This window comes from Triticum aestivum, chromosome 4D, assembly GCF_018294505.1.
Source record: "Triticum aestivum cultivar Chinese Spring chromosome 4D, IWGSC CS RefSeq v2.1, whole genome shotgun sequence".
Classification (NCBI taxonomy): domain Eukaryota; kingdom Viridiplantae; phylum Streptophyta; class Magnoliopsida; order Poales; family Poaceae; genus Triticum; species Triticum aestivum.
This window is the reverse complement of record NC_057805.1, coordinates 176,839,508-176,862,951: the sequence shown is the minus strand read 5'-3', so window position 1 is coordinate 176,862,951 and position 23,444 is coordinate 176,839,508.

Sequence of the window (23,444 nt, the reverse complement as noted above, 5' to 3'; positions counted from 1 at the left end):
TTGCTGCAAGTATAGCATTTTTCTTGTCTTCTAGCTCTTTGTCTCTCGGCTTTTTTAATGCAAGTAACTTTGCCATCTCTCCTTGCTGAATGGTGCTTGTGCTCCCTTGGTTTTGATTGACCAACAACTGAGCAGTAGAAAGGAATGTTGACTATGGAACAGGTCTTTGTGCAATCACTCTTGGCACTGGCCTCTGCATGACATAACATTTGTACAAATGATCACACAATAATAGTAGGCTTGGCAAAATATATGAGATCATTTATGACAAAACTTACCCTTTCTATCATTTGATCAACCATGAGATCTTCTATGATAGGGTTTTCTGCACGGTTGTGTTCCTGCTCAAAATGAAGCAACATTTAAATGATCCATGATTTGCTTGTGGTGCTGTATGACAAAACTTAAACATCTTCTGCAAAAACATACCTGAGTAATGACAGGGTCTTCATCTTGCACATGTTGCTCATCTGGTGATGTTGCTTCATGATTTGCTTGTGCTGCTGATGGTGCTTGCATATTTGGAGGAGGTACTCCTGCCTTGAGGTACTTGCATCCTTTAATGTTGTGATCTGGCTCTCCACACTAGTTGCAGTGCATGATGACACCATGCCTAGACATTTTCTTGCCACCATTACTACAAATTACTTCACCTAGTGCTTTTCTTCTGCTTTTGGCCTGCCTACTTGCTTGGTGTACAATGGTGGCAGAACTGGTGGCCCATTCATCTTCTCCCATTCTGTCATGTCCCTACATGGATAGATTATGTTCTTGTATGCCATTTTGAACATGTTCACAGAATAGCATTGGTTCACCAATGAAAGAGGGTCAACTCTTTCATGTCTAGCACATGCTATGGCATGTACACAAGGTGTGCCACTCTTCTGCCACCTCTTACAGCTACACTCATTCGTGTGCCAGTCCACAAGGAAGTTCACACCCCTGTCACCTACCTGGAACACCCCATCTCCAGCTCCCTCCACATAGCACAGGTTTGCCCACTCAGTTAGCTTCTCCACCTTTTTCTTGATCTTTGGACAAATATTTCCTTTCATCTTCTCTGCCTCAAGCTGCTTGCTGTAGTGCCTCTGCATCAGTTGGCCTTTTATCCTTTCTAGCATAGAAAGGATAGGTAGCTCTCTAGCATCTAGTATGTACCTACAAGTATAAGACAAAACTGAGTTAAGTGTCAAACATTGAAGTAAGAACATGCACATAGCAAGTTAATTGGCTTCTCACTTGTTGAAAACTTCACAGTTATTGTTGAGCAATATATCACACTTGGGAAGATCACTTTGAAATGCTCTAACCCATGTGTATGGTTCCAACTCATGCAACCACTTATAAGCATCCAAGCTGATGTCCTTCATCTCAACCATGTACTGCTCATATTTGATAGAGGTGGTACTTCTTGCTATCTTCCAAAGTTGATTCTTAAGAACATCCCCTTTGAATTGTTGCTGAAAGTTCTGCCACATGTGTCTGACACAGAACCTGTGTTCTGACTCTGGAAATAACTCATCCACAACATTGATAAGGCCCTACAATAACAAAAGATAAACATAAGCATGGACTACTAAATATGGAGTACTACTTATACTACAATTGATGTTGTTTACCTTTTGTTTGTCTGACATAATGGTTCATGGAGCAGTATTAAAGATAGCAAGATCATTCTTTAGTCTTTCAAGGAACCAGCACCAATTAGGCTTGTCTTCCACTTCAACTAGAGCTACTGCAATTGGAAAAATACAATCATTTGGATCTATCCCAACAGCAGTGAGTAGCTGTCCTCTGTACCTTGTCTTGATATGACAGCCATCAAGGAATATCATAGGCCTACATCCTTGCAAGAACCCTCTTTTGCATGCATCTAGACACATATAGGCTTTATTAAACCTTGCTTTACTATCTAGTGCAACAAAGAATGAGGTCCCAGGGTTACTTCTTCTCAACTCATTACCATAGTCCCAGAGCATCTTGTATTGGCCTTCTTCATCACCATAATTTTTTTTCATTGCTAGCATCCTAGCTCTTTGTAACTTGGTCCTGCTTGGGGTCATATGCCACTCCTTTTGAACAACTCTAGAAAAGTTTCTCAAATTCATGTCTTGGTCAGCTCTAAAGCTCTCAAGATACTTCTGTGCTAGAAATGGTGCTGTGAAAGCCTTGATCTTCCACTTCTTGGTACAAGTGTGCTCATCCACATATTTCTTGACCATGAAACACTTGGTCCTGCTATCATATGAAGCCCAAAGATACCAAGTACAGTCCTCATCACATGTTGCCTTCACTCGTTTCTTATCATTGACTGGCAACTTCACACCTACCCTGTTTTTGCAGCAGTACTCCTTGATGGCTTTCCTCAAGAGCTCAACAGTTTGGAAAACTTGACCAACATGAAACTTGGGACAATGAGATCCTCTGGTCTAAATGCCTTGAACTTCATGAATACCTCTTCATCATCAGAATCTGGTGCCCACAAGTCATCACCCTCCGATTCATAGAACTCATCTTCATGATCATATGCTGCTGCTTTATCTCCATCTTTCTCATTTCCTTTCACAGCTTCTTTTCCCTTTTGAACCTTTTGCTTCCCTTTCTCTTCTTTCTTCTTCTCTGTCTCAACAGCCTCATCCATGTCTACATTATCAGCAAACAAATCATCATCACCATCACTTATGTCATAGTCACTGTCCACTATGGCTCCAGGATCAAAGTCAGAGTCATCTGAGTCAGTATCAGCATCTTCCAGGTAATCATAACTGCATTTTCTTTTGCATACTCTTGATGATCCAGCTTCATCACTTCCTTGTTGTTTTGCCTCCAGCACTACATCTGGATCCATAACATTTTCATCCTGCTCACCAAAAGAACAATTCCTCCTTGCAAACACATAATTGCCACCATTACTATCTGAGCTCTCTGGATACACAACTTGTATTGGGATTGCTTCACCTTCAGGTACATGAACATCTGTCTCTGCATTTACAGCCTCAGTACTTTCTGCCTGATCAACTCTTGTCTTAGAAGGACTAAACACTGGAGGTAGCTGCACTCTTGGGTAATTGACCACATCATCATCATCATTGTTTGAATTCAGACTGTCTTCATGGTCTAAGTAGAGACTGAATGAGTGGTGGCCAAGATCAACAAATGTTATCATCTGGTCTGTGTCTCCATCTCCTCTTATTTCTCTCAAGCCATTCTTCTGCAAGGTTAGGATGGGAATGCAGTAGTAAACCTTGAGCCTTCCTGCCATCTCCCAACCAATCTCCTCAACTAGGTGCTCAACCATGATTGGGGACCATGTCACTGTATCCAGATCATCATACCACAACACATGCCCATTGACATAAGAACGGTTGCTACCTTTGCCAAGGAAATATCCACCATGGTTAAATTGAACTGAAAATTTCCTGCTGCGTGGTCCTACAAAGATGTAAACAGAGCACAATTTTGTCAACATATATTACAAGGAACCACCTTTCCTAACCTAAAACCCTAACCGTATGTTCAAACATCTAAAAGGCCTACAATTGCATCATAATGACCTCCAAGCAAACACTTAGCCCCCAATTTGTCAGGCAAAAACCATACACCGAAAACCCCCAATTTGTCAGGCAAAAACCCTAGCTTAAATCTTGTGAAATCTTGCGGGCAAAATTGGCCTCCTACAACTCCATGTGCACAATGCCAAACCCTAAATCGCGCAATCAGAGACTGCAAGCACCAATCATGGCGGATGTAAGTGGGGCTTACCATAGTACGGTGGAGGAGCTCCATCTGGTCGACGAACAGGCGCCATCCTGAGGAGGATGCGGCGCCCCTCCGGCAGCGACGCGATGCGGCGCACCTCCGCAGCAACTCCGGCCCTTCCGCGATCTCGATGACCGGAGATGGTGCGCTGCCGCCGACGATCGCCTCCTCTGCTCTCCTCCTCTGCTCTCCTCCCCTCGTTATGATCGAAGCCGAACAGGCAAGGCTCGGTTAAAGCACAGCGAACCGGGGGGATTCTGCAAAAACACCACGCTACCACCTGCTTAATGCCAGCTGGCGTCTAGGATTGGTCAACACGTGGTCAAACCGAGCGGCGACGGGTGGCATACGGGGAACAGTGACCGTACAAACACGTCTTGTCGTATTGGGTGACCGTATTGGCCGTATTCCTAAGTACAGTGACCAAAGTGAGCGCTCTTCACAAGTTCAGTGACTGCCAGTGCATTTTACTCCATCCACAACGCCTGGAACATCCAGCACCTCCGAAAGTTCTACCCATGAAGAAAGTCCCAGTGCCTGTGAAGAAGGCCCAGTGCCTGTGAAGGTCTCCGCTCGTGATACTCTCACGTAATAATGAGTGGTGCTGTACACGCCCCGGAGTCTCAGGAGTGCTGCCCTCGGGCCTCGGGGGCTCCCTCCCACGTCCTAGTGGCAGTACTTAGCTCCGCGCTAGTGAGAAGACTTGAAGACTAGACTAGGTGCCGGACGCGGCTTTTCATTTGCTTTCCGTAGTTGGCTCGCCCCTCTTTAATTGAAGTTTGCTTCTGGTGTTCTCGGCTGATTTGGTTCCGTTGCCTTCTGCCTCTATTTCCGTCTTCATTTGCCTGTACTCTCTCTCGCATTCCTCGCGAGGGGGCTGAACAGGCGCCCTCGTGAGCGTTTTTCCCCTTTTTTGCTTTTCGTCTGCTTTTCGCGAGGCCCCCTCGTTCGAGGCACAAGATGGCGCACCTCTCCTAATCCGTGCCCCACGGGTACCGCGATACAAAGCGCTGGGTCAAGGCCAGCGGCGCCTGCGACCAAGGCTCGGGAAAATGTTAAGCCTCCTAACGAGTTTTTTTGCAGTTTCTAAGCGCCTACCTAGGCCAAGGGGTCCTCGACGGGCACCAGGAAGCGAGCACCTCGCAGAGAGGAGACTACTCCGAGCACGTCAAGCTAAGTTATCCTTACATAAAACGACGATGTTGCCACACAGCACAGGGATGATGAACATAGCATAATAACTGGGAAATCATAGTTCGTTGCACGCCCCTCCGAGGCCCCATACTGGTTTCTTTCTTAATACAGGAAGGAAAGGAAGAACGACATAAAAGCGACACGTGCCCGATGGCGGACCGCGAAGGCGGGCTCTTGGCGCCGACCCGAGCTCAGCCAGACCCCTCCTCGCGCTTCACAGGGGCGCGGCGATGAGACGACCCACCGCCACCTTCGAAGCGGGAGCGGCAGCGCGGCGGCTGGTCGTAACCACCGCTGCTGGAGCAGTCACCGGGGGAAGAGCCGCCGCAGCTGGACGAGACGCGGTCGACGCCAAGGGCGGGTTCGCCCTCATCCTCGTCACAACTATAGCCAAGGCCGAGCACCTCGTCGCCGTCGTTGACCTCGGGGCAGCACCCGGTGCGGCAACCATCTTCCCCAAACACCCTCACGTAGAGGGTCGCATCACCGTCGTACTTGAAATGGAGGGTGCACCGCCTGCCCAGGCCGCGCACACGGGCAAACGTCTGCCAGCCACGGGCCAGGGCTATGTTACCCGCGACAGAGACCTCAACCGCGACCCAGGAAGCCCTGCTGCAGCAGCCGTCCGCCTGCAGCCAGACCCCGCCTGGACCTGCGGCCGGCAGCTCGTCGATGAAGAAGCGCGGGAGCTGAAGCCAGTTGCCGGCCGGGTTCTCCGACCAGATGACGAACTCCGGCAGCACCTCCGCCGAGTGGAAGCGTGGCCGGGGAGGCCGCGCGACCACGGCACGTCTCCCTTTGTCGACAGGGCTGCCGTGACTGGGGCGACCCCTGCCGCGCGAAGCGGCTCCACCGCGGCTGTGAAGCACCGCGACGGGGGTCGCGGTGTGCTTGCGGGGACGGCCGCGTCCACGCTTGGGCGCCGGAGAGCCGGGCCCCTTGCGAGGGGCCTTCCCCTTCTCTACGGCGGAGAACCTTTTCGACGGCGCCATTGGTGTCGCTACTGGCAATGGGGCAAAGGGAGAGAAGCGAGCGGAATGGGAAGAGATGGGCGACGGGGGCTCTGCCCCCTCCCCATTTATAGCAGGAGAAGGCCAACCAGCGCCCCCCATAATCACAGGTAATGATGGTTTTTCCTTGCATGCAACAGAGACTCATCAAATCGGGCAGTTGCTAAGGCAGCCTGGGGAAGCGGAGACGCTCACGTCCAATCAACCGCCACGCGTCGACCGGGGCCGCCGGCCGTTGGGGCCCGCGGCGCTCCGTACTTGCCCTTTGGCTTCGCCTCGAAGCCAAGTCCGAGCGCGCCTTGGGCCCGGGGGCTACTGTCGGCGTTCTGGGAACGGGGGTCCCCAGACTTGCCTGCCTGCGGCCCACGGCGTGGCTCTGCGAGCGGGCCCGTACGGACCATCTTCACCAACAAGCGCTCAAGACCCTCACGAGGGGCCAAGCCTCGCGAGGCGGACGACGCAAGACCTCCTCGGGAGTGGCCTCACCAGGCTGGCTCGCGAGGGGCGGAGAGATCAAGGCAAGGCAAACCTTGCGAGGTTCTCATGACGTGAGCCATGACGACCAAAGCCAGGCAGGTGCCAGCGCACACAGTTTCCTTGTTTCCTGTTTGGTGCTAAGGAAGCAAGCGCAGGCGAGGAGTTCTGAGGCATCAGGCAAAGGTTGCCATATCGGTGCAACGAGACCAAGACGAGCAGGACGGCAAGACGGAGGTCACCGTGGAGCCCAAGACGGCGTCACCACCAGAGCTTTTGGCAGGCGAAGACTACTTTTGTCAGGATAAGTTATACTAACTGTCCCCCTTCAAACTTGGCCGTTGTGGGATCCCTTCCCGCTCAATATTTTGGAAGAGGACCGGGGCCTCTATAAATAGGACTAGCCACCACAGTAGGAGGCAGCGGGAACTGACCTTGAGCCATCCTCACCCACTCACAAGCACAAGAACACCTCTCCTCAGGAGGCTGTTCTTCCCCTTGTACTGTTCATCCTCAGCCCAAGAGGCAATCCACCACCACCACCACACTGGAGTAGGGTATTACACCACAATGGTGGCCCGAACCAGTATAAATCTTGTGTCTCGTGTGTTGTGAATTCGTCGTGCCTAGCCTAGAGATCGCAAAGCGCGTGAGGGCGTGATCGGTGAGGGAGAGATCTTCACACGCACCCCAGTGTTCGAACCTTAAGGGTTTTGCCGGAACCCAAAATCCGACATGCACAACTGGCAACACAGGGATTAATTCATCATCTCTCTTCACAAAGGTTTCCATTTGAAGAACATACTGCACAGAAAAAGGACAAAAATAGGGCATGAAAAAAAGAATAAACCATGCATGCATGCACGCATGGACATGAAAAAACCAGTACAATAGAAAAAATGGCAGCACACGTTTATCGTGATAAATAAAGATGAAAGTAGCACACCCTCACCAGAATGATAAACTAAACCCAATTCACGGTCTTGCTTCGAGTACTTGATGAAAAAATCCATGAGATACGAATCCTTTAAAGCTCCTTTGCCAAATGTATTATAGATATAGTCAACAGTGTAAGTATCAACATCACCAAAAGGACTATTCACCGTAAAGAACGCGTTCCTGCAGTAAACATACACAAATGGGATCAATAAAATTAAAATTAAGAACAAAACACACAAAATGGATTAAGGGCACACACATAAAACTTACTCGTGGTATTTGGTTACAAAATCTTTGCTGAGTACAAGATCCTTTATTTTCTTCGCCTCATCAATATATTTGAACCTGGAAGGCTTCAATTTCTCTATAGAGCATCTCAACTTAAAAGCCATCTCGCCTGCCCTCTTGTTCGAAAAAACTTCAACCTTATCCACAAGAGGACGATTAATTGCTGCACTCCTAGTCCTAGTGACGCGTGGACACGGCGTAACAAAATCATCATCATCAACATCAAATACGTCGTGTGGAGAGCTAGGTCGAGAAACACTTCCACCATCAGGTCCAGACGCCACAACTGTGTTCAAACCATCTCCAGCCAAAGAACCAGAATTATCTGGAGAGATTTCAATGGCACAATCCTCCATAACCACCTCAGAACCCTGGGACTCAAACAGTGACGTACATCCTTCATGAAGCCCCCCATCAAAACCTAAAAACATGTAGAAAAAAACATGGAAACACTCAGCACAAAATACAAAACCAAAAAACATGTAATACATCTCATTAATATATAAAAATGCAGTTCACTAAAGAATAGAATGCAGCCCAATTGTCTACATCAATGCAGTCCACTTGTCTACAGCAATGCAAAACACTTGTATACAACAATGCAGCCCACTTGTATACAACAATGCAACCCACTTATAAAGAACAATGTAGCTCACTTGCCCCAAAAATAAAATGCAGCTAACTTTATCCACAACAAATGCAGCTTTCTAACACAACAAAAAATATACACATCCATTCTAAATCACACACTTAACTAAACACACTAGTAAAAAAAGCCCATAAGAAGCGGAAGCAAGCAGTAGACAAAAATAAATAAGGGAGGATAAAGAAGTTCACTAAAACAACCTTTATCTGCAAAAATTAAAAGTGATGTTAAATCAAGGCAACACTTTCTCAATGTGAGCCAACTATAGAGCATGGTCTTTCTGATGTAGCCAATGTGCTCCACCCCAAACTGAGCAACTCGAACACCATCCCAAGTCTGCAATAATTGAAACATATAGAATCCACAATCATGCCTACAATAAAATAATAAAAAACATCAGTTTCACAAAATGAAAAAAAGTTGAGCAGTATGGTGGAGAGGGGCTGTACGGAACACACCCATTTGGCTGCATTGGAATGACATGTTTCAACACAAATCCATCAAGTGTAGGATGATTTAGCAGCTCATCAGAACTTGAGCTACCTTCTTTCCATGCACGCTTGATATTTTTAACCATCCTCCTAAAAGCCCCGATTGCATCAGGGCTGCCAGGTTTATTGAGCGAGTCAAGAAATTCAAACCGCCTTTCTTTCACATTTAACGCAACTACACAATAATGACCAACGCCATCCCTCGTCTCTGGCGGATCAAAAGTTCAAAAAGGACCTGTTCGAAGCATGAAAAATAAATAAAATTATTATAAGAAGAAGAAACAAAACACTATAAAAACAAACACACAAAATATAGTTTTCGACACATAAAAACGTTACTCACCATATCCTTTTTATCAACACGCTCCTCGGCTTTTGAAGAGAACATCATTTTAACACTCCTGCCTAGAGTACCACCATTCCAAATACTTGTCTGCTAAAACAAAACCAAAAATCAAATAGTGCTCAAGCAAACAGGTCGTCGCACGAAATCAGAAAAGAAAATCAAAAAATAAAACAAAAATTTCTGCATTCTTACACAAATATGGTACGGGGCAACCATTGTCGGAGATCCCTTAAACTTATCTACCAGCAAAGAAACCCAAGATCTACAAGGCCTGTAGTGAGCATCCCTTTATCCCAAAAAGATTGACCAACTTTGCCAATGGTAATATCAGCCATCTCAGTTTTAAAAGCAATCATGTCCCTGATTTTTTATGAAAAACTGAAACATAAGATACTAAAAAAATAACAACAAAGAAAAAGGGTAATATACCGAAACTAGAAAATACATATGAACAAAACAATTTCTAAAAAACCATACTTCTTCTTCTTGTGCTTCCGAACCCTCGTAACAGCAGCGTACAACTCATTGTATCTTTTCAGAAGAGCTGGATCAATGCTCGACGGTGTCACAACAGGAAGTTCGTCATCTGTAATAAAAAGATGAAGTTCACTTATCCAAAGAATGAAGTTCAAATATTAAGATAAGGAAATTCTGCTAGCTATTTTGAAAATCATCAACAAAAGATCAAGTTTCACTTATCATTAAACATCTAATATAGCTACCATAGTAATTAAACAAAATGAATGAGTAAAACTTCAACTACACTGTTCGAAACAAAACTCTTGCCTTGAGTGTCAGAGTCTTCATGTTGTTGTTCTTCAGAGATGACCAAAACATTTTCTTGGCTAGGTTGCGACGAATCCACCACAACCTCACTGAACTGCTCTTCTGCAGCAATATCAGCATTCTCTGGATTTACAATAGTCTGGTCAACTGCAACGTCCTTAGATACTTCAGCTACAGGAGGCTCCACTCTCGATACTTCAGGAACATCGTTGGCCGCCAGACAAACAGGGGAAGCAGCAACACTAATAGCAGGAGCGACATTCTCCAGCGGCTTTTCAATGCCAAAATCAGAATCTTCATGCCGACTAGGGGAAACAACATCATGGGATTCTTGAGCTACAGAAGGATCTGCACCGTCAATGGCAACCGATGCAGAAGCATCAACACTGCCACCACCATCAACAGCACAACCCCCCTGGTTCAGAGCAATATGAACTTCTACGTTTTCTTCTCCAGTCTGTGGAAAGCTTAAAAAACACACAATAACACAAATGAGCGTGGGGATAATTAACACAACAACACACATGACACTTATGTCAAAGACTGCTGACAACATACGCAGAACAACTGCAGTGCACATATGCAAAACAACTGCAACCCACATGTGTCAAAACAACTACAACTGCAACCCACATATACGTAAAAAAGAACTGCAATTCACTTTGTCAAGTGCTGCAGTTCAGTTATCTTAAATACTGAAGCTTACGTATGTAAAAGACTATGGACCACGCATGCGAAAAGAACTGCAGTTCACTTCTGTCAAAGACTGAAGCTCACACATGTAAAACTATTGCAGCTCACATATGTAAATGAAATGCATATGAGTGAACATAATAGCGTACATCAAGTTTATAACAACAACAAAAAATTAGATTACAACCCACTAACAGAAAAAGTAATACAACTATACCCTGTCAGCTACAACATCCGGAGCAGACGATGCATCAGCCAAGACCTCATCCTTCCCAGAGCCATCGTAGGACTCTTTGTGCACATCACAAGCAGCAACCCCAGTCTACGGGCATAGAACAAACCAAAAACGAAAATAAGATGGTAATGACCAAAAAGAGAAAAACTTCAATTATGCAGAAGCAGTACACACTTTACAACCGTGAAGTACACAAAAATACAATAAAATGGAAAGCAACAAATGCAAGTTCAAGAAGAGGGACGCATGGAAGAACAGACATGGCAGAAGTACTTGTACCTGACCAATTCCATCGTCCCTAGATGCATGGACACCAGAAGATTCCACTCCAGCCTATCACAAAAAACAACAATAGTGAGGAGCAGTCCACATAATACACAAAAGAGGTTCAAAGTCACAAAATCCTAGAACATACATTATCAGCGCCGACGCCAACGTCCTGACGGTTCATTTTATCCAAAATATGCTCAGCATCCTTGTCATACTGATCGCATTTTTCCTCCTGTGAATGTCTCAACTGAGCATGCGAAGACCGAACATTCGTCACTGCAATCTTCAGGCTTTCAATCACGCCACAATCAAAATTGTGAGCAACAACAATATCTTCATCTCGTGGGCCATGGCCAACAGGGAAAAAATGAGCAACTATCCTCAACCTGTCGCCAGAGGTTGGCAAATCTTCAGTCAACTTCAAAAGCTTCAAAAGAAGCTCATCAATCTCCTCGTGTTTTTTGCCGCCAACAAATGTCTGTTTAGAAGAGCTTCTATTATCAAACATCTGTCGAGCCATGAAACCACAAGTACGCGACACCGCATCATCACAGGCAGGAAGCTGGCTACAAATAGGCTCATAAAACCTAGCATGAATGCTAGGCCTCGCATCAGAGCTGCCACATACAACTGCAACTGGACGGTTGTACACAATATCACCTGACGCCTTCCACTGCAAAAAAATACAAGAAGCGAAGAGAAGTACACATGTGAGTACTAGAAAAGTTCAGATTTATAATGGCTGCACCTTTTTAAAAAAAATCTGATATTAAAAACTCAGATGCACTAACCGGCAGCTTCCCAAATTTGTAAGTTTCCAACAAAATCTTGCCCTTCACAAGCACATCCTCATTGTATAACTTCATCAGGTCCTTGGTCGTAAGGTATGACGCACGTGGCATCAACGTGTGCATAACTGAAAATTTGTTAAGCTTCAAGCAGTCAAGATACATAATCAGGGGGACAATGGCACAACCCTCTGCACAATTCTGCTTGCTGCCTTCTATTTGCCACCTCACCACAACTGCCTGCAACTCATCAACACCAAGCTGGCAAAAGTCCATCTGCGCCAGAGCCGCATAATCCATGTTCTCTACCATTGCAGCAACTCTACCCAAATGAATTGCTGGCCCGGGGCACATCAAATTCTCGTAAAGTAGCAGGAAGAACACCTTCACAGCAAGGTTAACAGTCACATGATCATCTTCCTCCACCAACACCTTCAACTTCTGAAGCAAGTCCTTGACACCTATACTTTTTGAACGGTAAAAGCCAAGCTCATCCTTGAGGGCAGTCAACGAGTCATCATGGCCGCTGGCAGCAGGCATGGGTGCAGTGTGATGTCCCATAGGTAAATCAAAAATGTGATGAACTGCATCATGATTGGTTCAAAGAACCCTGCCATTCCCAAAGTCCATTATCATGGTGGCAGGGTCAATCACTCCCATCAGATAGCACATAAGAATGTGTGACACATTTTTCTTTACTGTCAGTTCAAAGGCAACACCGAATCCAGCATCCCGAACACGACTACAGTGTGCCTCTTGCAACAAAGCAGCAGCCTTGCAAACAGTGGGAAGTGACAAACGTACGGTCTTGTTAAATCAAGAATCATCTCCCTCAGCATCATCTTCAGTTGCATTGCTCTTACTAGACTTCTTCCTTTGTGTAGATGGAAATGTAGTCCACATTAGAAGATTAGCCATAAAAAAAGAGACAGAAGACACAGATAGAATAACAATGAAGGAAACAAATGCAGTCCACTTCAACAAACCTTTGGAACAACATCCGCCTCCTCGCCGGATTCAGCACCAACATCTTCATCGACATCATCACGGGCACGCTTGGGTAGACTCTTAGATGAACCATAGTCTTTGCGTCTACCAGTATGAACATCCCTCACAAAATCAGCAAGCACAAAGTCGTCATCATCATAGTTGGGACCTTCAATGACATATAGTCGCTTGCGTTGAGGATCCTTTCCACCAGCTTCAGCAGTTCTCTTACCAAGATTCTTGTTCATGCCAACAACACGTGGACTCCGCCGAGGTGTACCACCTTCCTCAGCAACAGTACTCAGCCTCTTCTTCTGCAAAGCAGGCTGCTTAACCTTGGCAAATTTGGCACCCTTGGAACCATCTGCAGCTCTCCTCTGCTTCTCCTTCTCCGCAAACTCTTTTGAGTCACTTTCAAACCTCAACTTCTTCTTGCTTTGCTTCAACCCATATTCACGAAGCTGTTCTGAGACCATCCAATCCTGTGTAACTTCCTTTGTACCATCAACAGACTGCGATTGTGTTTCAGACAAGATGGGACGTCTCTGGTCAAAGCTCACACCAACATTACCCTCTGCAAAATAATGGTCAATCAATTGGGTAACCTCCTCAAACCTAGGTGCCCCAGCATGGAAAACAGACACTGCGTCAAAATGAAGTTTGACTATGGTCATTAAAAAGTGCACAAAAAGAACAAATGCAGTACACTTAGACATATAAATGTAGTGCTCCAATCATAAGCTAAAAATAAAAATTAATGCATTGTACAAAAAACTTGAATAAAACAACAATGCAGTTCACACATACATATAGTGGAGTTCACATATACAAATAAATGCAGTGCTGCATATACTAACTTCACGTTTGTTCCCAACAAAATGCTGGACTAGATACAGCAAGGCAACGCCAATTTGTACAACATCAAGTAACCATCATACACTAAATAAACAAAGCATTCACATACCAGAAGGAGGGGCCCCACTTATGGGAGAAGATTCAATCAGCGAATTCACTTGATGTCCTCCCTCGCCACCATGATCCTTACCACCAGGACAACGAGAGCCAATTGGTGTATCATTATGAGCACTGCAATTACCTACTGGATTAAAAAAACCAGAAACAGAAATTACAAAACATCACATGACAAAATAATGCAAACGAACGCTGACAACTAACATAGCATAAACAAATATGCAGGATGAATTAGGAAACTAGATAAACATCAAACAAAATAAACAAAGCCAAAAATAAGCACTCCACATACCCTGAAATCCTCCTCCCACTCTGCTCGGCGAAGACATGGCGTTTGCCTGCAGCACAAGGATGAAGTGACAGATATAAGCAACAAATTGGGCGAAATCTGACGAAACCCTAGATCCACCTTGCTCTGCCTACGGAGCACACACGAGTATCGGCTTCAAATCAAGATAAAATCGCCTGCCTATTGAAAAATTACACAAGCAAAAACAGCAACAGCAACTACGAGAATCACAAAACTAGACGAGGGGACGATCAAGACCGAGGCCAAGGGGAACGTACCACAAAAAAGGGGATGAACACCAGCGGCGGGGGGGGGGAGGGGCCGCGACGGAAACAGATAGGAAAGGGCTGCGGGAGCGCATCGGCAATGGCTCATGGAGCAGACGGCGACGCGGAATGAAGGAATAAGGACCTCTTGAGGGTGGCGGTTCCTCGGGCGACGACGGTTTTGCCCGAGGGAGAGATGCCTCGGGAGAAACTGCAAGAGAGGAGAGGGCATTGTTCTCGGTCTCTCTCCCTGTCAGCGGAGCGGTGGGATCGCCTGGGAGGGACACGTAGGAGGCCCGCGTGTGGCAAAGGGTCACATAAAATGGGCCGGCCCAAAAACGGCCTGGCTAAAATAAGACAGACTATGTCAAAACGCACATGATGCAGTTCTCTATGAAGAACAATGAAGTTCAGATGGTAAAACAAAATAAAATACATGCAGTTCGTAAAAAAAGTTAAAATAAAAAACAACGCGCGTGTTAAGAAAACGCATGCGAAAAAAGTCTACCTTCAAATAAGTGACACAACAAAAAAGGGGGGCAACCCCCTACCCCTTCCGTACTAGGGACTACAGTAAGTACACGGAAAAACAGATGCAGTACGCAGCTCTAAAAAAATGCAGTGCATTTGGTTACACGAAGCAGTACGGTATTAGAATCCAGTTCTGGATTACCTACATGAATAAATACACGGTCTAGTCCACAGCGAAAAACTCATAAAATTGCGGAATACATTGTACTTTTTTCAGGGGCTGCAGCAAGGACACGCAAAAAACGGTGAAGTACGCACCTGTATACAAAATGCAGTTCTCTTTGATAGACGATGCAGTGCAGAACGATAACCAATGCAATTCCGTTAACACGTAGGATACATATAAACGTGACAAATGCCCCTTCGCACAGAAAGTGGTGGTTAAAACAAATTTACTGATCAAAAATAAAATAAAACCACGTTCGCATACAACCACCCAATCCGAGCGGTTCCATCGCCACAAACGCACGATCACAGACGCAACACCAACCCATGATCTGCACAACCGCATCGTCAGCGAGATCGTGCAGTTCATCCGATGCGGCCATCCCACCCCGCGCCCTCCCCTTAAATTCAGACCCCTGCCAAAGGCCTTCTCATCCACAACAACACAAGTATCCATTGCGCTGCCACCAAATCGCTCCATCACGTCAATCTCCACAGAAAACACCAAGCCCTACTACCGGCGATGGCGTTCACCGACAACAAGGGCGTGGAGGCCCACGGCAACACCAAGTTGCACGTCATCCACAAGTGCGACAAGAAGCAGATGGCGATCTCCCTCGCGAAGTATGAGCGCCACCTCAGCCTGAGCGCCACAAGATCGTCGGCATTGATCTCGAGTACAACAACGAGACTGAAGCGACGCAGAAACCAGCCCTCTGTCAACTATCCGTCGGCAAGACTCTGCCGATGCTGCTCTTCCAACTGAGCGCCGCTGAAAGGTGCACATCTTCGACAACTTCCTCGCGCGAGCCCAAGTACACCTTTGCAGGCTTCTCCATCGACGGCGACAAAACCTGGCTAGAGCGCGTCAATCTGAAGGTCGCCAACTTCGTCGACATCCAGAAGGAGTGGAGGGTGCCCGAGGCAACCAAGGAGTTGGACTCCCTTCGAGATGTCTCTGGCATGCTCATCGATGACTACTACAACAACATGAAGAAGAAGATCACCGACAACGAACACAGGCGCTGGGCCACCCTGCCGCTGTCCACGAGGCACATCGAGTACGCGGCAAAGGACGCCTACGCAGCGTACGAGATATGGAACCGCATCACCCCCACCAAGGACGGGCTTCGCCGTGCAAAGCTGGAGAAGGAGGAGCCCCCCAAGAAGCGCGCCAGGAGCAGCTGGGGATGGGGAGATGCTATCTGGTGAAGAAGAAGATGGTGCCGGCCAAGAGCTAGCAATGCTAGCGTCATTTTAGAATTATCATCAAATTTGCTTTATGTTGTTTGCTTATGTATCTTTAGTTTGCTTGTGATCATTTTCTTTTGCTGAACTTAGTTTGCTTGTCATGCAGAATCGCTTGTAATGATGAACTTGATTATGTTAGATTGCTTTCTGTTGAACTTAGTTTGCTGATGATGAACTTGTCGTACGGAATGCTTGTGATATTTTTTTCTATTGTTTGCTTATGTATCATTAGATACGAGCAGTGCACAAAACAGACAAAGATGCAGTGTGCAAATAGGACGCATGCAGTGCAAAATGTGTACGAATGCAGTACAGACTCTGTCGAATGAAGTTTACACATACCCAACAAAGCAGTGCACGCCCCTAAATTTGAAAAAAGAATACATAAGAGCGAAAACACGAAAAGAAAAATGCGTCCTGTATATGTAGTGCCGAATATGTGAACATGCAGTACAAAAACATAATCAGTGCAGTGCACAGATGATTTACTAAGCAGTGCACGCCTCTACATTTGAAAAAAGAATACATAAGAGCAAAAACACGAAAACAAAATGAGAACTATAAATGTAGTACGGAATGCGTGCACATGCAGTACAGAACCCTGATCAATGCAGTGCACGGATGATTTACTAAATAGTGCACGCCCCTACATTTGAAAAAATATTTAAGAGAGAAAATACAAAGAAAAAAATTGACCACCACAGGTGCAGCCAGCCCTAGCCAGTGTCGTAGTGGGTCTGCGCCCACAGAAGGCGAGCCGTTCTGAGCCACGACGCATGGGGCCGGGCACACATGGGCCCACATGTCGGAGAGCATAGAGCAGCGAGCGCCGTGTATAAGGGCGCAAATAAGTAACCAGAGGAGTTCGATACGGCTGCCTCGCCAACACTTATAAATAGGTCGAGCGCGCCCTTCGCGGGCGAGGTGGGACTAAACATTAGGCCGCACACACAACGCATCGGGAACCAGCCGTGCTCACAGGCCGACTAGGGCCCAATGCATCTTCACTCCCTGAACACAGGCCCAACAGACAAAAGAGAGGCCAGTGAAAATTAAAAAAAATCCCACATACCACTCCACAAACATAGGCCCAACCACGCGTTCCGCAGTTCGTCGTGATATGACAATGCAGTTCGCTATTTTCAAGTAAGCGGTCTTGTTGCTTCTCAAATGCATTCGCGTACAGTGAATCAGAACCAATCCACCACCTAACACCAACCACAACATTTATTACTTCTGTTGCTCAATTGGTTGCATAAAAACATAGCCATTCATGCTCCAGACTAACACAACTACACCCCCCGTTCCTCTTTTTCTTCAAATCGTAGTGTCGGTGTACAAAAGTAGGGGTCCTATTTTGTACCCCTTTACTTGTGCGTGGGCAGTTAGAGCCGCGCGTGCGGCCACACTTAGCGGGGCAGAGGAAGGAAGCAAAGCCACAAGACAACCAGAGCAACGCCAAGCCAGAAACACGAAGATCAGAAGGGCGAGTTGAACTCCCCCGACAAGGCCCTTGCCCGGGCGGCCTCCACAGCCCCGGCAAGAACCTTCCCGGGGCAACTTGCCCAATGCCAGCAGGGCTGCCACCCTTGAGCCTGAGAGTTCCAATGCCCTCAACCACATTGGAACCAAAGCTCGAGAGGCGCCTCCGTGGTGGCATGCAGATCTTTGTGAAGACCAACAACATGCAAGATTAGATGAGAATCAGAAGACGGAGATCCTCGGCGAGATCCTTGCCGAGGATACCCATGAGACTCCCAGGCAAGGCCCTTGCCGGGGACGCCCACAACACTGCGGCAAGACCCTTGCCGGGGGCCCAGCAAGACCGTTGCCGAAGACATCCGCGGGGCCCGCGGCGTACTAAGGAAGGATTCATATTTTTTGGACCCTGCATGCTTTGTAGCTAGTCCAAGAACACCAGATAAACATAAACCAGCAGGAGTAGGGTATTACGCATCACTTGCGGCCCGAACCTGGATAACCCCCCTGCGTTGATCTCTCAATCCGGCTCTTTCCACAGCCCCGCGCCTGCCTGCCGTAGCAAAAGGGATTCCTCGTGATCCTGTAGGTGTTGTTTCCCCCGACAACTTTGGCGCGCCAGGTTGGGGGTGCAAGCTATGAAAATCCGGTTTGAAGGTTAGCACACCGACTTCATCATCACCATGGCCCCCAAAAGAAAGGGGATCACAGCGATCGGCTCATCCGGGGCCGGCCCGTCCGAGCCAGCGTGAGCAGGCAGCCGGGTGCCCATGGATGGGGCCGGAGACGTGGCCCGTGAGCATCCACGACATTCCGGCGATCGGAGCCAGGCAGGCTGCGTCGTCCGAATCCGAGACGACGAGCCATGCGCTGCTGGGTCCGGGGCGGGGCCGTGCTACCCACGGGCAGCGCAGCAGCCTCTACTGCACCCCAGCTGGCACCCGCGCCGCGGCCTTCCCAGGCCGTGCGTGATGAGCAACACCGCGATGCCGGAGCCCCCGAGCACCGCCGCAGAAAGAGCCCTGTGCGCCACTCGTAGGACGAACCAGGCCGGCGTGAACGCTCAGACGCTGGTGCAGGCGGCGTGCGACCGCGAGACCGCGACAGAGCCCCTTCTAACCTGGTTAGAAGTCGGAGCGCATCACGGTCTACGCAGATTTCGCCGCCGCCTACCCCAGCAGAAGCGCTGGTGCGCGTGTAGCTTCTCCTCGATTTCCCCCTGCTGCGGAGAAGCTCGACGAGTGGAGAGCAACCATCTGAAGCCTTGTCAGCTTCGCCAACAAAGCCAAGCCGCTCCCAACGGGACCCTCGCACCCGCGTCCTGACGAGCCGGTGCATGCCGGTGGTGGAGGGACCAAAGACGCCGCTACCATGGTGCACTCCACCCCCCCCCACCCGTGGCCGCGACAACAGCCACCGGCCCGTCGACCCGACGTCGGTGAAAACATTTCCACAACGTCATCCGACCCGCGAACCCGCTGCGACCAACGTCAAGTCCTTCGGAAACGGGCCCAGGAAGACGCTCGAAGTACCATCGAACGATGACAGGAGATGCGCCATCAGTCAGATCGGCATGTGGGGGCTACTATGGACCACCCGGTGCCGGGGGGGCCCGGCGACCTGCCTTACGAGGTGGGTTGTCCAGCCTTTACCCGAGAGCTGCAGCTGTTCCAGTGGCCCTCCCACCGCACGTTCAAGACCGATGTTGGTGAGAAGTACAACGGCAAGACCCACCCATCGGAGTTCCTCAGCATCTACACGATCGCGATGCAAGCTGCTGGAGCTTGCGATGACAAGGTGCTTGCCAATTACTTCCTGTTGGCACTCAAACCCAACGTCATGTCGTGGTTGATGCACTTGCTAGCGGATTCCATTTCTTCTTGGTCGGATTTGTGTCATGAGTTTGTTGGCGCCTTCACTGGAGGCCACCAAGCTCATGGCCAGTCAAGCGATTTGCACATCATCCCCTAGAAAGAAGGTGAAAACCTGCGCAAGTACATACAGAGGCTCAGCTGGGTGCAGTACAACATCCCAGATGGTCATCCTGCCGCCGTCATCAGCGCATTCCATCAGAATGTGCGCAACCGCAAGATGCGTGAAGAGTTGGCAATGAACAAGGTCAAGGATGTGGCCGAACTTTATGTTCTGGCCGATAGATGTTCTCAAGCTGAAGAGGGGAGGAAGTACCCCAGCGAGGACGCCGGTGCGGAAACTGACTCCACAGACGAAGACACCACCGTCCCGAAAAAGAAGGGCCGACGCCGCGACAGGAAGCGCAAGGGCAAGACTGTGCTTGCCGTTGAGGGATCCGGCGAGCTCGGCACCGCCAAAAAGGCCAAGGCTGACGACCCCGACAAGGAGGTTGCCGGGTGTGCCGCCTGCTTGGCCCTGGTGGCCGCCAGCAAGCCAGGCTCCGACAAGCAGTACTGCAAGATCCGCCGCACCAAGGGCCATGACCTCCAGAACTGCCGACAGGTTGAGCTGACTGCAGAAAAGCAGAAGGCTGAATATGAAAGGCTAGCCAAGGAGAAGGGTCAGGATGCTGCTGAGGGATCCGGCAAGAAGCGTGGTGGCCAAGGGGGTCGCCGCGGCAAAGATAACCAACAAGAGAGGCCCGCTCGGGGCCGCGATAAGAAAGAGGAAGATGATGATCGCGACGAGGACGACGAGTCCGGCGAGCATGAGTTCCAGAAGGATACGGAGGCCATGTGCGTCGATGGTGGCGCCTCGTTGCACAGCTCACACCGCCAGCTGAAGTAGTGGGCGCATGGGGTCACTGCGGCAGAGCCGTCGTTCGATGCCCAGAAGCCCCTGAAGTGGTCCAACACACCCATCATTTTTGGCATCAAGGATCACCCTGAGTACACAACTGCGGTCGGGTGTTTGCCGTTGTTGGTTTCACCAACAATACGCAACCTCAAGGTGACCAAAGTGCTGGTTGATGGTGGGGCCGGTCTGAATTTGATCTCGCCCGCTGTGATCAAGAAGTTGCAGATTCCTGATGGAGATCTCGAGGAGACGGGCACGTTCCAAGGGGTCAACCCGGGAAGGAGTCAGCCGAAAGGTAAAATCACGCTGCCCGTTACGTTTGGGGGCGAGCTGAACTACAGGACGGAGAAGATCGTTTTTGATGTTGCCGAGATCCCCCTGTCGTATAACGGGATCCTTGGCCGCCCAACGCTGGCCAAGTTCATGGCGGCGTCGCACTATGCCTACAACACATTGAAGATGCCGGGGTCACTAACCATCATCACCGTCCCCTCTGACAAGAAAGACGTGCTCATTTCCGCCGACCAACTCTACCGAGAGGCGATTGCAGCAGCTGCCGCCAGGGCACTTGCTCCTGCCACTGAAGCCCCGGGAAGAAAGAAAGCCGGCAAGATGTAACACCCCGGATGTAACTTTCCATATTTGCAACTCCAACTCTTGCCATTTTCGGCTATGTGTTATGATATTCCGTCCGTGGTTGGGTTTTGTTTTTCGTTTTGCATTTTATTTATGTCATGCATCTCACATCATGTCATCATGTGCATCTCATTTACATACGTGTTCGTCTCATGCATCCGAGCATTTTCCCCGTTGTCCGCTTTGCAATCCGACACTCCCACATGCACCGGCGCACCCCTCTTGTTTCTTTTCGCGAGCGGGTGTTGAACGTTCTCGGAATGGACCGAGTCTTCTCAAGCGGATTTGTTATTTTTGTTGCAATTGACGTGTTCATCTTATGGGCATGAGCTCTACATGTGTTTTGATGTATGCCATGCCATCTTTACAGAGGTGTATGCCATGTATTTTTTCATCTCTGTGGTGACTAGCACAAGAATGCAAACTAGGCTTCGTGATGTTTCTGATTTCAGGGACTTGGTAATTTCACTGTATGTTTCTGCTGTTATTTTGTTGCTACGTATCCATGTGTCTACAGAGCGATCCATGCTCCTTTTGGAGATGTTCCATAAGGATCGTTTGTAGATATAGTTCTGCTCTATCCATCCATGCCCCTGTTTGCAATTATGGAGTGGCATAGCATGTCTTAATCTTGCTCTACTTTTGCTATAAAATATTTCTGGCAAATTGTTTACGTGTTATTCAATTTTGCCAAGGTTGTTATAGTTGTTTCATACATGCTATGTATTTGCTATTGCCAGGGATAGCTTCATAAACATTCCATCTTGCTGTAGGTATGCTTTATTTGTCATGAATTGCTTTGTGGTGAGTGCTTCAAGCTCACATAGATGCCTTCATAATTCTGTTTCTGTCATGCTCTGTTTTCTGCTAAGTCTGAAACCTGTTAACGAAACTTGCTATCTTTACATGGTTGCCATCATATCTTCTGGTCCATTTTGGCTTATGGTCAGTAAGGGACTTTTGTTCTATGAATTTAGCAGATTCATTTCATGCCTTGTTTTGCTATGTTAAGTTCCTGTAGCATGTGTTTTGCTTGCTCTCAACATTGCTACCTGATGCTGTTTCAGCCATGTTCAGTAATTTCACCAAGTCTGTGAACCTGTTATCTTTTGCAGTTTTGGCATGCTTCTTTGAACCTGTTATGTTGTGATCTAGCCGTAGCTCAGTGTTCATCTTTTGTCAAGCATCTTCTGTAGATTACTTCCATATGATTTGTTGCTATGTTGGAGTGACGTAGCACAGTACTCGATGCATTTTAGGTGCAATCTTGCTGTTAATCGCAGATTCATGTCATTCTTGTTTTGCTTGCCATTTGCAATCCGTGCATCCGTTCCCGGTGATCTTTTTATCGATTTCAACCAAAATCATCTCATCATTCCAGTGGCATGCTTGGTTTGCCAAGTTACTGCCTTGTTCGTCATTTTTTTCCGGAGCACGCATACGCATCGCATACCACATCTCGCATATCATACATGTTTTGCATCATGTTGCTTGTGCATTTCCCGTGATTGATTGTGGTTCCGTTGCTTGTGTTCTTGTTTCGGGTAGAGCCAGGAGACGAGTTCGTGTATGAGGAACCTGTTGAGTACGCTTACGAGGATCAAGGTTTCGACAACTCTGAGAACCTTGCAGGCAAGATGACCATACCCTCGAAATCACTTCTATCTTTGCTTTGCTAGTTGCTCGTTCTATTGCCATGCTGCGCTACCTACCACTTGCTATATCATGCCTCCCATATTTGCCATGTCAAGCCTCTAACAATCCTTTCCTAGCAAACCATTGTTTGGCTAAGTTACCGCTTTTGCTTAGCCCTTCTTATAGCGTTGCTAGTTGCAGGTGAAGTTGAAGTTGGTTCCATGTTGGAACATGGATATGTTGGAATATCACAATATCTCTTATTTAAATAATGCCTCTATATATTTGGTAAAGGGTGGAAGGCTCGGCCTTATGCCTGGTGGTTTGTTCCACTCTTGCCGCCCTAGTTTCTGTCATACCGGTATTATGTTCCTTAAGTTTGCGTTCCTTACGCGGTTGGGTGATTTATATGACCCCCTTGACAGTTCGCCTTGAATAAAACTCCTCCAGCAAGGCCCAACCTTGGTTTTACCATTTTCCACCTAAGACTTTTTCCCTTAGGTTTTCGCGAGCCCGAGGGTCATCTTTATTTAAACCCCCGGGCC